Source organism: Eleutherodactylus coqui, chromosome 2, assembly GCF_035609145.1.
Source record: "Eleutherodactylus coqui strain aEleCoq1 chromosome 2, aEleCoq1.hap1, whole genome shotgun sequence".
Lineage (NCBI taxonomy): Eukaryota > Metazoa > Chordata > Amphibia > Anura > Eleutherodactylidae > Eleutherodactylus > Eleutherodactylus coqui.
The window spans coordinates 239184578-239202747 of NC_089838.1; positions in this window are offsets into that span (position 1 = coordinate 239184578).

Genomic DNA, 18170 nt, shown 5'->3' on the forward strand with positions numbered 1-18170 from the left:
CACAGTTGCCTGCCAAGGGTCGCTATGGCAGCTGGAGGCTTAACAATGGCCTGCAAAACTGCAATGCATGGGGATTTATTAGGCCTTGCCAGAACCACGATATAACAGGGTACCTGTCAGAATCATACTATATAAGTAGTGTAGTATGCTATGTAAGTGATTACTGTATCTTCTAGTCCCCTTGCTCAGTTTTGTAAAAAGAAATTTGAAAAAACACAAAAAGTCACTTTGTAAAAAAAAAAGCTACAAAATGAATATTACCAAGTGCGCAGCAGCCTGTACTATAATCATGTTATTTATAATGCAGAGTGACTACCATAAGTGCCAAAAAAGGAAAAAAATATCACAATTGCTGCTTTTCTACATCTTGCATCCCAAATAAATGGAATAAGAAGCAATCAAAAAGTTGTATGTACCCTAAAATAGGCCTTACAAGCACATGGTACTCTTTCACTCCGATTGTATGCATCCAAATGTAAGGGACTCACCCTAAAGAGGTCAAGAAACCTGAGGTTGTAATGACCTCTAGCGGCTTCCTATGTGCTATGCCTTGATTGTCTGTCAGTAGGTCACGTGTTTGGAAGGTTCTCGAAAGAAGAAGGAGAGAGCAGCGGACTGTTAGAGAGCTGGGTGCTATATATCAAGGTGCTATTTCGTGAAGAGAATAGCTGGGTGCAATACCCTACAGAGCAACCAGAGGACGGCAGTCTGAGCAGCAGAAGGGACGCTGAAACTCTATGTGGACTAGAGAAGGCTGCCTGCACCTGCCCAAGGACTCTAGCGAAAAGTGCCAATAGTGTGGTGGAATGATGTGTTGCAAGCAAGAGTTTGAGCTGCATTATGAGTCCAGCAGACTGAGATCCACAGTAGAACGCTAAGGATTTCTTAAGCATTGTGATCGTTAGGTCTCAATAAAAGCTGAATTGAGTGCGCACTCACAGTGACTTTCAGGGATTAGCAAGCCTGTTAAGAGTGTAGTGAGATAAGTGAGGCTTGAACAACTGTTGCAAACTGTAGCTGGGGTTTCTCATTATGCTGAGCTTGGGAACTTTGGTATCAACTTATTTAGAGCTACCATATATCCCATGGAATACGGATAGTATGTCCTTATTCACAACTTTTTACAATAGGTTTTGTTATAGTGTTCCATATTGAAGCATGGATTGTTTTATCACAAAACTTATACTATATGAAGTGCACCATAATGGTGGTTAGTCTTAGACATAGTTAGGATTATATAGGTAACAGTATCTTTGCACTCAAACTTTTCTAGATTGCATAACCATATATCTTTATAGTTTGTTAGTCAAAATAAAAGTTTCTATTTTTGTAACTCCGCCTGCTGCATCGTACCTGGAACCTGCATCGCTCATCATTACCCACGAAACAAAGAAAAGATTAGGGCCAGATATACATAGGGTATTTCTAAAACCGGAAAGACAGCAAAATAATAAAAGAGCTGTCTCTTCATTCTCGTGAGAAAGGGTCTGCCTTATCTTTCTGCGTTTTATGCAGAAAGCTACCATAGAAGTCTATGACAGGTTAAAAAAATCAAGGGGAAGGGTGTGACCCTGTATACAATGCAGGGAAAAGAAGACAGCTGCCCCTTATTTGGCTTTAAATAGCCATTCTATTACACAGAAAGAGAGTGTCACTTGTGTTTGTGAACTGGCATTGCGAGCGCAAAAATTACAGTACTATACACTGCCACCTGCGTATCAGCCTGAGTATTGCCATCTCCAAAGCTTGTTCATGCTCAAATACGCTCCGAAGCAGTGAGCGTATTTGTGCAGATGATCATCTGTCGAAGGTCTTAGGCCACTTTTACTGTTTTGTATTTTGAAATGCATTTTAAATCAGTATTTGTAAATACAAAGACAAATTGTCATTGAAAAGTTGTACCTCTTCCAGGTTTTCAACTAACCCATAGTTTTGGTTTCAAATACTGATACAAAATACTGCAGTTTGAAAATTATCTTATGGCCACTCTCACACTGGCCGCTCTTTCCCGCAATTAGTATGGCATTCCAAGCGCCGCTCTAATCGCGGTACAATGCTCCCATTGACTTCAACGTGGCATTGCTGAGCTACGCTCGAACGCTGTGTTTCTAACGGTAAAAATGCCATGATTTCGAGCGGCATTGTCTGAACACATGTGTGAGAGTAGCCTTAGGGTGTGTTCACACATAGTAGAATTTGTATGGATTTTCCATACCATACCATGCCAAATTTTGCTTTGGAATCCACATGAAAAACATGTAAAAAAACAACACCATTGGTGTAGATATTGACACGAATCCACAGCAGACTTTCCCCTTTAACTGAAAGGGTGAAATCAGCTGTGGATCCGCATCAAAAATTCACAAAAATCCACACTAAATGGTGTGTATTTTGACATAGATTTACTGCGTATTTGCCATAGTAAATTTGGTCAATTTTCGCATCAAAATCAGAGTCAAAATCTGCACCATTGGATTTTGAAGCGGATTTTGTTGCGGGATTTGATGTCGATTTTTGAGCAGATTTTTCTGCTGCCGAAAATCTGCACCAAATTGCTACATGTGAATGTACCAAAAGGGTATAGAAACTATATGTAGCCAAACTACTTAAAGCAACCAGATCAATGGTATAAGAAGATTGGATTACAGAAACCCAATAATGGAAAGTCAAATGCACGCTTACTTCTAGAATTGAATATCATGCATCGTATGTCTTAGTAATCTATTATGATGCCAACTTTCAATTTTTTTGTTCAGTACAAAACCAGTGGACTGAAATCCCTAATTGCTTGTCTTTGTACACTGCTCACCACACAGAGGCCATTGCTGTGGTCAATGTTCAGTGTAATCCATCTGTTCCCACGGTGGAGCTATCTACAGTATAGCAATTGTCTGAACGCCATTATATAAATCCCATATTATACTCTTTTATAAGGATACACTGCAGTCTGGGGCTTAAAGGGGTTGTCCCGCGAAACAAAGTGGGGGTATACACTTCTGTATGGCCATATTAATGCACTTTGTAATATACATCGTGCATTAATTATGAGCCATACAGAAGTTATTCACTTACCTGCTCCGTTGCTAGCGTCCTCATCTCCATGGTGCCATCTAATTTTCAGCGTCTAACCGCCCGATTAGACGCGCTTGCGCAGTCCGGTCTTCTCCCTTCTGAATGGGGCTGCTCGTGCCAGAGAGCTGCTCCTCATAGCTCCGCCCCGTCACGTGCCGATTCCAGCCAATCAGGGGGCTGGAATCGGCAATGGACCGCACAGAAGACCTGCGGTCCACCGAGGGTGAAGATCCCGGCGGCCATCTTCGCAAAGTAAGTAAGAAGTCACCGGAGCGCGGGGATTCGGGTAAGTACTATCCGTTTTTTTCTTTAAACCCCTGCATCGGGTTTGTCTCGCGCCGAACGGGGGGGCTATTGAAAAGCAAATAAAAAAAATGTTTTGGCGCGGGACAACCCCTTTAAGAAGGAACTTGATATGAAATAGTTTTAATTTGCTACAGTAGTTAACATCCCAAGTAAAAGTTTGCTAGGTTTAGTTTCTCTGGTAACTGAGACTACTCAGGGACAGCGTATCTGCATAACGGAATATTCTGCACGCAACTGAATATTCTCATGGACAATGAATTTTAATTGCGAACATTCATTGACTTGTGAATTAACAGTTTTCTCTTGAACTGTCTGAGAATTTATGGCTGGCTGGCACTGTTTATGTAAAAGATTTCTCACTACACAGATTGCATTTATTGGGATATTGTCAGTTTGACTAAAAATAAAAGAATAAAAAGACAGACGGCACGTTTTTTGCTGTTAATGTACAGTACAGATAATATAGTGCTATTACGCCCTTCGTTTTCATTCCCGAGTACAAGGACTGATTAATCAGGAGGGATCAAAGTACCTTTTATTCACTACTAGATGAAAACTATGTCCGCACGTATAGTACCTATGAAATAGTGCCGTCCGCTGGGATAAGATAATTCAGGAGTTCTTTCAAAAGCTACAAATTTAGAATGAACAAAAAATGCAGACTTTACTTGAAATAGGTTGTTCACTTTAGGGTGAAATCAATACTAAGCAGTTTTAATAGAACTGTGTGACATTCATATATTGCATTGCAACTTTCAAGGCTTGCTGGCCCTGCCTCTTCCTGTCCTGAAATCTCCTCTCTGTTCATAGGATGGCAGCTTATGGAGGACATGCGACCAGGAAAATGACTTAGCCTCCTCCATAGCAATGCATTGCTCACCAGGAATTAGTACATACATAGTGAAAAAGACTGAGTGACGTTTCACAGTCATATGCCCCATTTTAGGGGCGAAGGTGATCTCACGATCTGCAAGACAATTAATTACATTAAATGAGGGCCAAATAATACCCCCAGACTGTGGCCATATAATATAACCAGTGTAGCTAAAAAAAACACTGTACAAAGACCAATATTATACCCACACAGTGACCATGTGCCAGTACATACCAGCTCTACACAGGTGCTAGAAAACTGCTTAAGTAATTACAGTACCATTATATCCAGTGATCACAGGTGGCATCATGATTGGCTGAAGTTATTCACTTTCTTTTTTCTTCTCCATCTGGTCCAGATGCCATGACATTTTCTTCCAGTCGCAACTTGTCTGGAGAATTCACACACAGACATCTTTGACTCCTCAACTTTTCGGCCACCTGGCTTTATTTTCTAAACCTCTACATAATGTTCCCATAGTACTGCACTCAGTAATAATGTCCCTCATGGCCTAAATTGAGTACTAACGGCCCTCATTTATTCATTTTGCGATACCATCAGGGAGGCATCTGAGTGGCTCCAAATTTATTCTGCAGCAGAACAACAACCAAATACATACAGTCAATGTCATTAAGAACTATCTTCAGCGTAAAGAACAAGGAGTCCTGGAAGTAATTATATGGTCACCACATAGCCCTAATCTTCAGAGGATTACATGAAGAGACAGGAGGATTTAAGCAAGCTACATCCACAGAAGATCTGTGTTTAGTTCTCTAAGATGTTTGCAACAACTTCGCTGCCAAGTTTCTTCAAAAACAGTGAGTAAGTGTACTTAGAAGAATTGATGTGGTTGTGAAGGCAAAGAGTGGTCACGCCAAATATTGATTTGATTTAGATTTGTCTTTTGTTCATTCACCTTGCATTTTGTAAATTAACAATAATAAACTACTAACACTATTTTATAGCATTCTTATTTAACAGCATTTCTCTATACCTGCTCATAATATGTACTATCTATCTCATATCTATCTATCTATCTATCTATCTATCTATCTATCTATCGATCGATCGATCGATCTATCTGATATCTATCTACAAGTCATTCTATCTATCTGTCTGTCTCTCTCATATCTCTCTATGTCTATCTATCCATCTATGTCTATCTATCCATCTATATCTATCTACCTATCTATCTATTTATTTATCTATCTATCTCATATCTATCTATCTATCTCATATCTATCTATCTATCTCCTATCTATCTATCGCTCATATCTATCTATCTCATATCTATCTATCTATCTTATATCTATCTATCTATCGATCTATCTGATATCTATCTACAAGTCATTCTATCTATCTGTCTGTCTGTCTCTCTCATATCTATCTATGTCTATCTATCCATCTATGTCTATCTATCTATCTATCTCATATCTATCTTTTTATCTATCTATCTCATATCTATCTATCTCATATCTTTCTATCTATCTATCTCTCATATCTATCTATCTATCTATCTATCTATTTATCTCATATCTATCTATCTCATATCTATTTATCTCATATCTATCTCATATCTATATAATCTCATATCTATCTATCTCATATCTATCTATCTATCTCTCATATCTATCTATCTATCTCTCAGATCTATCTATCTCTATCTATATATCTCATATCTATCTATCTATCTCATATCTATCTATCTATCTATCTCATATCTATCTATCTATCTATCTATCTATCTATCTATCTCATATCTATCTATCTATCTCATATCTATCTATCTATCTCATATCTATCTATCTATCTATCTATCTATCTATCTATCTATCTATCTCATATCCATCTATGTATCTATCTATCTATCTATCTATCTATCTCATATCTATCTATCTATCTATCTATCTATCTATCTATCTATCTATCTATCTATCTATCTCATATCTATCTATCTCATATCTATCAATCTCATATCTATCAATCTCATATCTATCTATCTCATATCTATCAATCTCATATCTATCTATCTATCTATCTCATATCTATCTATCTCATATCTATCTATCTATCTATCTATCTATCTATCTATCTATCTATCTATCTATCTATCTATCTATCTATCTTTTAGGGACTCCGTATGTCACCATATACACTTTGTACACATGGATTTGCACTTTTCTTTGGAGTTATACAGTATTCTGAAAACGTAAAGATATCTTACACCCATAAAGCATACAGTTTTACAAGTATACAGCTCTAAAACCTTCTGTATGTTTTAGTGAAAATCATCATCTTTGCATAATGTACAGTACTTTGGGAATTAAAAAATAAGTCGTCTTTTTGGCATTTGCAGAACAAATTATATTTTTCCAGTTAAAGAGTAAAGAGAATATTATTATTCTGAGTAATACAGTGTGCATTTATTAGGAGAGCCATTCTGCATCAGACATTAAGCTGCTATATCCCTCTCCCATCATGCATGAGACATATTTGATTAATGGTACATAAAGTCAAAATGTACTTTAAGGTCTGTAGCAATCTATCTGAAGCTGCATTCAGGGAGCTGAAAATATATCAGCCAATGGAGCCACTAGCTATGATTAATATAAGGAAAAGTCCATAGGTTGGGTTTATTTTGGAAGCCCTTGCTGACTTTACAGTACACTGTTGATTTTAAGAAATTATTGAAAGTATTAAGCAAAATCTGGCTGCTTCACAGCAATTACTAAATAATCTATTTTAAAAATGAGCTCAGCAGAAAATTTTAGCTTCAACAAAATGACAGATATAAAGTGACAGATATATATACGAAAAAGTAATCGTGTCAACGTGATACGGCTTCTTAAACCAAAATATTTTGATGAACTCAAGGGTATTTTAAGAAATACTCAGTTTGGAAAATTTCATATATTTTAGGATGTTCTGGTATTTTAACAGCTCTCATTGACAGCCTTTATCTTCAGTTGTGTATAAGATGCACTTAGGCTCTAAGGGATTCAGATGTATACATAACCTATAACAGACCAGACAAATGATAAAACAGGGGCCTTTTTCTTGATTCGGGTACCAATAAAGGGTATTCTGCAATGCATTATATGAGTCAAGGCAATATTGAGCAACTCCATGGTATGCCGTTGCTTGGAGTACATTCATGCTATATATTCAACACTTACATCACAAGAGTAGTCCCGTATATACACTGAATGTGGTGTGAACACAGTCTTATTTATTGACATTAATATTAATTGAATTATTTTTGTCGCACATACTACTCTTCTATAAGTCCACTCGGCCAATAATGCGAAATCCAACCAACTTCATGTGCAGATCTTTTCTCACACTATAGTCTTAACTCAGGTAGGTACAAGTCTAGGGGAATCCCTGAAAGTATTTGGACCTTCTGATTGGTTAAGATTGCCTGTTAAGGATGTTACCTCCCCTTCCCCACCAACTGGCACACCAGAAGTTGAAGATTTCTCTTTTACTGTAAGTTCCTTATAGAGCTCCATGTGGTGCAGGGTGTTAAGGCAGCAGAAATGCAGTCCTAAGTTCCCGCTCATGACCTGAAGGTTACAGGTTCAATCAGGCTCAAGGTTGACTCAGCCTTTCATCCTTCCGAGGTCAGTAAAATGAGTACCCAGCTTGCTGGGGATTAAAAGATAACTGGGGAAGGCAATGGCAAATTATCCCGTAAAAGCAGTTTGCCAAGAAAACGTGACGATGTGACGCCACCCTAGGAGTCGGTCATGACTCAGTGCTTGCACCAGGGGACTTTACCTACCTTGTACATGTTCAAAGTAAAATAGGTCCTAGCTTGTGGCAATAGGCTCTTTAATATCGGTATGGTGGGACATACTTTATCATCAAAAACAATACATACAATATAGCCTCTCCTTAAACTCTAAAGCTGACTTCACACGAATGTCAAGATCATTGCGAAATGCGCATATCTTGCACAAATATTGTGGTGGAAGTCCAGTATTCCTATATTTTGGGCCTTGGCAGTAGACAGTTGTCAATTGAACATTCTGTATACATATTTCTGTCTTGCTACAAATATAATGTCTTGCTACAAGTTATGCAATAGGTACTTCCGCTTATATGAAATATCTGTTTTATAAACTCTGCTGACAAAGATGGAATTTAGCAATTTAGCCCGTAACCAACATGTATAAATATATTTGACTGTCCAGCTGCATGCACTAATACGGAACTAGGAATCAGACATGGACAACCGCAGAAATTACCCAAGCAATTTTACTGGAAACGTATGCAAATAACATGGGAGGTTTGTGCAATTTATAGTTCATGATGTAACATCCAATCATATCGAAGGAACCCCACGTGGCTCCAAGACAACCCACTCATTTCATCCACCACCTGATGGCCAATCACAGATGACCGGAGGATGGAAGAATTGCAAGATGCTTATCCAATAATTAAACAATACGTTGTATGCATGTAATCTTTGAACTGCCCAGATGGGCGGATTTGTTAAACTCTTAAAATAGGCTACACGCCGATCATTAAAGTTAGAATTGAGGAAGCTATGCATGCTGAACATCGTGTCAGTGTGGGAACTTCTTATGCGCATTATCAATTCAGAATTAATATGGAGGGCTGTAAACATTCCAAATTGAGTAAGGCGTGGTTCCAAAAGGAAGGTTCCACGACAGCTGGTGGAGAATGCGGGCAGTGATCGATAGGTTCCATAGAATTCGGACAGAAGACACGGACATATGCGACCTTGGACTTGGTGGGCCCAAAATATCATCAGAACACGGTGAGATAAATTAATTATCTATACCTGTGTGGCTAAGTTCAGGCTCGCCTATGTGCCGTGCCAGGCCGAATGATTTGGATCCGCACGACGACAGGTACTTCTTTAAGTCTCGATCACTCGATAAGAACCTGTCATAAGATATAAAGGAATGTTTACATGCCTGTCGTTTTGAGAGTACTGGTCGGTTGGCAAGGTCAGTGAATTGCTTTAAGGGAGAGGAAGTCCCCGCAGGGGCCCCCTGCTCGGTTCAGGTTTGGAGTGTAAAACCTTAGAGTCAGGGGGACCTGACAGGGTAGTTTGACTAGGAGGTCTTGCTCGGGTCAGGTTTGGTGTCTAAAACCTTAGAGTCAGGAAACGGTCAAACGTCTGGACAGGCACCTCTGCTCCGGTAAAGTCTGGTAAAAGATCTAGGACAGGGGGGCTACCAGACAGTATCCCGAGGGGCAGTTTAGACTAAGCCAGCCGTACTGGTGCTCCGTCTAATTGTCTGTCTATTTGTGTGTGTCCACAAATATTTGTTTATTGTTTAAATGTCCACGAGTAGATCCCTCCGTCTGAGGGTAGATTGATAAACTGTGTAGCGACAGAAATGCTAGAGACTCTAGGGCGTGGCATACTGTGTCCGGCGTCTGAGGAGACTTCTATAATCATAAATCTGGCAGCCATGATTGAAATTGAAAGGCAGCAAACAATGTACCAAGGTTAATTCTTACACCCTCCAGGAAAGTGTGAAAGGGGTGGAGAGTCAAGTTATCATTGATTAATCAAGCAATCTTTCTGTGTGTCCTATCTGTCTTTTATATAAAGTTAGTGTGCTTGTCTGTTGTGTAGAGCTAATCCTGCTGAGTTGTTGTATAGAAATAGTCTGTTGGTTTGTCTGTCATATAGAATTAGTATCAGTAACTGTAGGAAGGGATTGTTAGCAATTGGTTATAGCCAAGATAATGCACCGTACACAGCGGCGCGCTGTGGGTTTGGACTTTATAGGTTAGGTTGCATTATTGGATCCCTTCTAGTAAAAGACAGACTACTAAACTATATTGCTTTCGAATTGTTAAACGTTAATAATAGCATAGAAGCATAGGCTTGTGCCCGTAAGTGTGTTTGGAGAAAGGAAAAAAAAGAGCTGCTAACTACATTTAAAAAGAGGAAGTGGAACTCTCAATAGAAGCGGAACAATTATTGTGCTGTTACATTTGTTAGTTATTTAACTAATATTGGATGTTGAAACTACTAGTATGTCTTGTTATGGAATCTAATCTTTGTCATACGCCCGTCATAAATGTAAAAAGTTGTATGCCACTCACATCCTGAGGGGGCTCTTAAGAATACAGACTGCGTAGCCCCACCATGCCCACAAGAAAATACATCTATGTTTACAGCCACAGCGGCTTGCCAAGCCCCCAATTCAATTGTAACCACCGCTGTGACAGAAGTTACAACATAATATATGTGATTTATGCATTAGACGTTAGAATTTCTCTAAGTGTCAGAAAAGAGGAAGTGAAGGTGGGCTGCAATGGCGTCTGTATTAATATACAAAGACACCAGCTTAGTGAATAGAGAGAATTGCAGTACATTACCAATCAGATGGAGATGTCCGGCATCTAAGACTGCATCTGCCCAGTTGCCGGAAGTCTGGGACAACAACTGTCTACTGTTGTAGAAGTAAAAATTAGCCACGTACTCCCGTTATCTCCCTTATAATCCTGTCGCTGGGCTGTCACATGAGTAAGAGACCTAAAAAGAGGAAGTTACTTGCCCTGTAGTCCCAGCACAAGTAACGTATATTCACAGACAATATAGAATAAATAAACTACAGGGAGAAAGAGAGACGGTAGAGAAGCCAAGGAATAGGAAACAAGCAGGTAACGATAAGGCCAGGTATCCACAGGAGGAACGGGGCAGATTGACCCGTAATTTGTAAAATGTAAATTGTGTGGTGCATAAGACTTTATCTTTATTGAGTTGTGATGTGTACCCAAGGACCGCTAACATTGAATGAGAGAATAAGGAAGTAAGTGATTAGCCACACTCAGAGGGGTGGAGCTAGATGATGCAAGAACACGTCTCTTATCCAAGGAGGGGGTAAGAATCATAGATAGCCAGAAGAAAAAGTTTTGTTTTTTCTCCTGTCCCAAACTCAGCTTTCCACGGTTCCTGACAAATTATGGGACACCTGCAAGACAGGCATAGGGAAATTGAATGTATCGACCATGATAATATATACGAGACCCAGATACACACCCCTGGGTCAAGCAGTATCCCCCTAGATAAAAAAAAAAAAAAAAAAAAAAAAAAAGGGTGAAGGGTCAGCCACACATGTTAGGTGCTGTGTGCTGATGCTTTGGAAAAAAACTGCCAACCGGCCACAATTTCACTGTTAATTTCTCTTGCAGAAGGCTGTAAGGCCTGGAGGCCTCCAAAGACTACCAAGTTCTGCAGGCCATACCTGTACTTACACCCGTTGCCAAATTCCGCACCTTTCTGGACCTTGTTTCATACTGCCACCTATACGACAGTATTGACACAAAAGCACGGAGGACAACCACAGCCATGAGGGTGGATCCAGTGACTTGAGGAGCTCCCTCATCTGCTTTTGCGGTGGCAGCAGTACAGGCAATGGTTGACAAATCTTCTAAGATGGTATTGGACTACCCCCTAGTGGTCCACACCCCAAATGACACCCAGAACATGCTCATGCAAGTGCAACCCAAGCACTTATCTCTGGCCTATTAGATCCGACTACAATGTGCTCTTTCCATGCCTCCCCCAATATTGCTCTGAGCTTCCCAATGTTGTAATACCTTGGATCCGGCTACTCTTCTTTTAATCAGGTATTCCTGGGGGAAGGGGAGGCATAGGTGATTTGAGTATGGCGGATCAGCTATTTTTTAAATAGCATTATTGTAGTGATGTACACACTGTTAATGATGCATATTTTGAGTTTTCTTTTGTAGATGGTATCAGGGTGAGGATTGATGATTCCGAACCAGATATGCAGAGGTGACACAACAAGATGTCCTAAACGCAGAAGCTCTGCCTCCGCATGTCTCAGGGCAAGAAGCGGAACCGGAGGCCCTCACTGAGGCGTGTGGAGTGGTAGAAGGTAAGTCGGCAACTTTTTACACTGACTCCTGGAATGCATTTGGCATAGCTCATGATTATGGCCCAATATGGAAGGCCAGACAGCTTGTTATCTCAGTAGGACAGCCAATTAAGAATGGTGCAGCGGTGCAGAGTCTCATGGAAACCCTACTACCACTACCTGGCAATGGAGAATCCACACCGATTTCTACAACGGAGAAGCGAGAGATGACACCCTCGCCGACAACACAGCAAAAGCAGCGGCCCTCAAGCCGTGGAAGAAAGAAGAATAGATACTGACAGCATGAGTCAGTGATAAGACTTTGGACTTTGATAAAAACTTTGGACTTTGATATGTCAAGGACTTTACAGTTACAAGTCAACGAGGAAAGAAAGCAGATGGGCTAAAATACGGGAGCGACAGCACAGGACGGCGTATGGCGAACAGTCAACAGAACTTGCCTACAGAGGTCCCTGTTCCCCCATGATGGCCCAACTGGTACCCAGAATCAAAAGCAGCGATGACGGCGACACTGAACAAGAATGGGTGACACCTGGGTTCTCTGTAGCTGCTGCATCATTTGTCCAGTTAGCATGATCTTTGCCATGTGCGAGTCCGGACAGAAGTAAGGTGGCCATATAACACTTGCCTTGACCACTCTACCCATTTCAGAGATTGCCAATTTGACCACATTCAGCTCACACCTGTTGGGGAGTATGAACATGTGCTTGTTGTTGCTCGAGTCTTTCTCAGGTTGGAGGCCCACCCGGATACTAAGGTAAATGAGCAGATAACCACACAGAAATTCATGAATGAGGTAATCTGCAGATATGGGGTACCAGAAGTAATTGAGTCGAACAAAGGTACACACTTCACAGGTGAAATAATGCAACACATCATGTCTGTTTTGGGGTATATTCCAGGCTTTTCACACACCCTACCATCCACGGAGTAGGGGGAAAGTAGATACGAAAGGCAATAGAGAAAATGGGTAAATTTTGAATTGAGTGTCTTTCATTAGTTTTTCTTTTTCTTAGGAGGATACATGCCACAGTAGCTGAATTTGGGGAATGATTTTCTTGTTAATTTTGTCATAGGCCTCTCCAAGGAATTGTTAGTAATGCATTCTGCAGTCTCTGCTTTTCCCCAGGTCCTACAGATGAGTGTCACAATCTGAAACCAGGTGACAGGGTCTATGTGGAAAAGTTTAAGAGAGAAACCCTGTTTGAATGTCCCTACCAGATGTTGTTCACCACCCCAACTGCAGTCAAGCTCAAAGGAAAACCCACTTGGATCCACACTTCGCACTGAAAAAACTAATGATCCTTACATGCTATAATGTGGTACAATTCCTCTAACACACACCTTTGACTACTGTACACTAGCTCCCTGTTTCAGAACAAATTAATACAATCAAATGTGCAATATGTAGACTACACTGAGGGTGAGAATCTAACACTGCATCGTGCTAAGAGAGACGTTGACGCTCCAGGTGGTAACTTTGATCCACATGTACACATAGATGTAATAGGAGTGCCAAGGGGGGAGCGAGATTAATTCTAGAGATCAGGTTAAAGCAGGTTTTGATTCCTCATTTGCTTTTGTCACTGTTAATAATAATGTAGATTGGATGAATTATATCTCTTACAATCAGCAGAGGTTTGTAAACTACACCAGAGATGCTTTGCAAGGGTTAGCTAACCAGTTAGGGCCCACTGCATCCATGGCGTTCCAAAATAGAGTGACCGTGGATATGATTTTCGCAGAAAGAGGTGGGGTATGTAATTTCCTGTACGTGTATTCTCCCTTTAATGTGACCAATGTTTCCCTTGTTTGAAAAAGATGAAGAGCCAGTTCCGATGATGCCAACCAGGTACGTTACCAGAAGAATGGAGAAATGTACCAGTACTGCACCTGCCTCAGTCTCATAAGATGGACTGTCAGTGGACTTCCCATTTGCCTAGGGAAAGTGCAGAAGACCTTAGGTTCCGGCGAGGGCACACCCTGTGGGGTGGTAACTCGTACAGATAGAGGGTATGGATGCCCGGAAATAAGCCCAGGGAATCCATGGCCTCCTTCTGAGGTGAGGTAGGGATCCCTCCCCTTTTAGGAGTAGGGACTTACGGGCAGTGGGAAAACCCTGACGCAAGGGTGAGGCGACCTGGACGTGTTCACCACTAGGACTATCTCCAGGAGGGACAATGGTGTGGGTGAAGATTAGGGAGTCCCACGCCGTGCGTACCTGTGCACACTACTAGTATGTACTTCTAGTACAGCACATTATAGTGAGAAGAGAGGCTCCTGGTGATAGTTTTGATCTACACGTATACATTGACATCATAGGATAGCCAAGGGGGGTACCTGACAAGTTTTAAAAATTAGAGACCAAGTTAAAACTAGATTCGAGTCCATTTTGCCGATCATTAGGGTAAATAAATGTTGACTGGATTAATTATGTTTATTATAATTAACAGCGGTTTATAAATTATACTAGAGACGCCTTATAGGGACTAGTCGACCAATAGAACCTACCTCGACTACGACTTTTCAAAATAGAATGGCACTAGGTACGATTTTAGCCAAAAAAAAAGGGAGTGTCTGTAAGATGATAGGGGAGACTTGTACCTACATTCCAGACAAAACGTGACCCACAGGTAAAAACGCAGTTGCCATTAAGAAGCTGACCGCACTAACTAAAAAGAGCTAACCTTAGTCTGTTTTCCTCAGTTAGGTACCTAACAGGAGAAGGAAAAAATATAGAAAAATAAGTTTTGGAACATTGTGTATTTAGAACACTGTGATAGGGTTTTTGCTAAGATTTTGCTTTATTTTATCTGCAGTGCACTCTGCTTATGTCCACGCAACATGCCGGTGTTACAACGCCCCTGGTCCTGTTACCTTGCCGCCTCTGGAAAAGGGAAGTGGGAATAATCAGCTTGTAGCTCTTTCCTTCCAGACTAATATATATGATCATGCACTTACTAATGAGACAGGGGTTCAGTCATATTGATCAGTAATTAGATAGCCCTGATTTTGCACTCTTGCTGATGAATCGAGTTAACGTCAAGAAGGCGGGGTTCTATACAAGTTATGCAGTTTTTTACCTGAATTAGTGAAAGTCGCACCTCTCCTAACCTAATTATGGTTGTCACCTTTATAGTCATTCTAATTTCTGTTTGTCGTTGCATACAGTGTATTCCGACCCTGATGACTGCCTGGTCCACCTGTCCCACTACGATGTCCAACAAAAAGCCCACTGTCAGCGCAACCGTCGTCATCATGGATCCAGAATGTGATGATGTCGAACCATCCTATACCCCCATGGCAGTAGTAGGCCTAGTCGTCTACAACACAATACGAGTCTAGGGTCAGCGGTGGGGGATTGGGGTGAAACGGAGCAGGGCGAGTTTAGTGAAACAAATAGTTTCAAGGGGGGTCTGTGGTGGAAGTCCAGTATTCCTATATTTTGGGCCTTGGCAGTAGACAGTTGTCAATTGAACATTCTGTATACATATTTCTGTCTTGCTACAAATATAATGTCTTGCTACAAGTTATGCAATAGGTACTTCCGCTTATATGAAATATCTGTTTTATAAACTCTGCTGACAAAGATGGAATTTAGCAATTTAGCCCGTAACCAACATGTATAAATATATTTGACTGTCCAGCTGCATGCACTAATACGGAACTAGGAATCAGACATGGACAACCGCAGAAATTACCCAAGCAATTTTACTGGAAACGTATGCAAATAACATGGGAGGTTTGTGCAATTTATAGTTCATGATGTAACATCCAATCATATCGAAGGAACCCCACGTGGCTCCAAGACAACCCACTCATTTCATCCACCACCTGATGGCCAATCACAGATGACCGGAGGATGGAAGAATTGCAAGATGCTTATCCAATAATTAAACAATACGTTGTATGCATGTAATCTTTGAACTGCCCAGATGGGCGGATTTGTTAAACTCTTAAAATAGGCTACACGCCGATCATTAAAGTTAGAATTGAGGAAGCTATGCATGCTGAACATCGTGTCAGTGTGGGAACTTCTTATGCGCATTATCAATTCAGAATTAATATGGAGGGCTGTAAACATTCCAAATTGAGTAAGGCGTGGTTCCAAAAGGAAGGTTCCACGACAATATGAACCCCGTTCAGAATGGGGTCATACACATGAGCAATGTTTTTTCTTCATAGCACACGATGTGATGTTCTATCTTTCTGCACACTCTTACATTGCAGCACCTATTGTTTTCAAAGGAACTGGCAGTATCACGAGATCACCCATTGAAAACAATAGGAGAAACTCTGCCATCCACCGCAGCGACAGGAGGGTTGCTTCTTCCCTGAACTGATGCAGGGCTGTTTTGACATGAAAACACCTTGCATCCTCTGGGAATTCACATGGTGGGGAGAGCGATATGGGGATGGTATTCCAAGCCCCATATCGTGCTCGCCAGTGTGAAGCTAGCTTAAAGCTGTTTTCAGACAACCATATTTCAGGCGCATTTCTGAGTCCATAATATGGACACATGTCCCAGCCTAACCACAGGGTTTACTGACCCGAACTTGAAGCATCATAGGGACTTATGATGCTCCAAGTTTGGGTCAGTATAGCCCTGTGGTCAAGCTGGGACACACATCCTCAATACAAATGCACAAATGTGCCTATAATATGCTCAACTGAAAGCAGCTTAATGGGTACATTAAACACGTTGGACTGAATTGAACAGGGGTGTAACTATAGAGGGTGCAGGGGATGCGGTTGCACCCGGGCCCAGGAGCCTTAGGGGGCCCATAAGGCCTCTCTTCTCCATATAGGGAACCCAGTACTATGAATAATGCCTTATAGTTGGGGGCCCCGTTACAGGTTTTGCATTGGGGCCCAGAAGCTTCAAGTTATGTCTCTGTGCAGCATGGTTTAGGTATGGGTACGGGTACAGATACAGATAGAGGGTGGGCCCCAGCTCACGTTTTGCATCAGGGCCCCTGAGCCTTTAGTTACGCCCCTGGAATTGAACATTTCATCACCTCAATGGGAAGAGCAGGTTTCTCAGAAATTTCTATTTACCAACAATACACATCTGGTCACTGCTGTAATAAAAATGTAAAAACAAAAATGCCAAAAAGGAATTGTATAAACTTAGACTAACAAAACTTTGAGGTCCTTCCAGCTGGGTATCTCTGAGTCTATTTCCCTTAAGTCTCTATCAATTGTTTGTCTAATGCATTTCTAGCATACAGTAATTATGTCTGTGTGTTTAGTCTTCTGAGGTGTTTGTAGCTTTGTATGGCAAGCTTGCTTTAGTTAATCTGACTCCAGATGTGGTTTTCATTAAACATATATTATTATAATATTCACTACTAGGTATGAATTTGTTTTCTTGCTTTTCTGACTCAACACTAAAAATACAAGGTATAAGGGTGCTTAAAGACTCGCAGCGTATAAAAAAATCTGCAATATTGCTTAGTGACTTCAATGGGGCCCGTGGCAGCAGCTCCACCCCTATTGAAAGCATAGGGAGTACATCATCCGGCTCTTCTCTCTAGCCCTGGCAGTTGTCTTCTGTCTTCTGGAGGCCAGGAATTGAAAAGTTCCCACACCCAGAAAGCGCTAGTCTCATTGGCTGAGCGCTCAGCCAACCACAGGCAGCGCTCAGCCACTGAATAACAGCTGAGTTCTGCCTGTGATTGGTCACAGTGCTCAGCCAATCACAAGCAGTGCTCAGCCATTGAATGACAGCTGAGTGCTGCCTGTGATTAGTCACACCGCTCAGCCAATCACAGGCAGTGCTCAGCCATTGAATGAATGGCTGGAAGGACCTCAAAGTTTTGTTAGTCCAAGTTTATATAATTCCCTTTTTGCATTTTTGTTTTTACATTTTTATTACAGAAGCCTGCGATGTACTCCCTATGTTCTCAATGGGGCTGGCACTGTGCTGCCGCAGCCAGCCTCATTGTAAACACCGAGCAATATTGCAGAGTCTTCTCTACGCTGCAAGGCAGTCGTTCTTGTATCGAAAGAAAATATATCA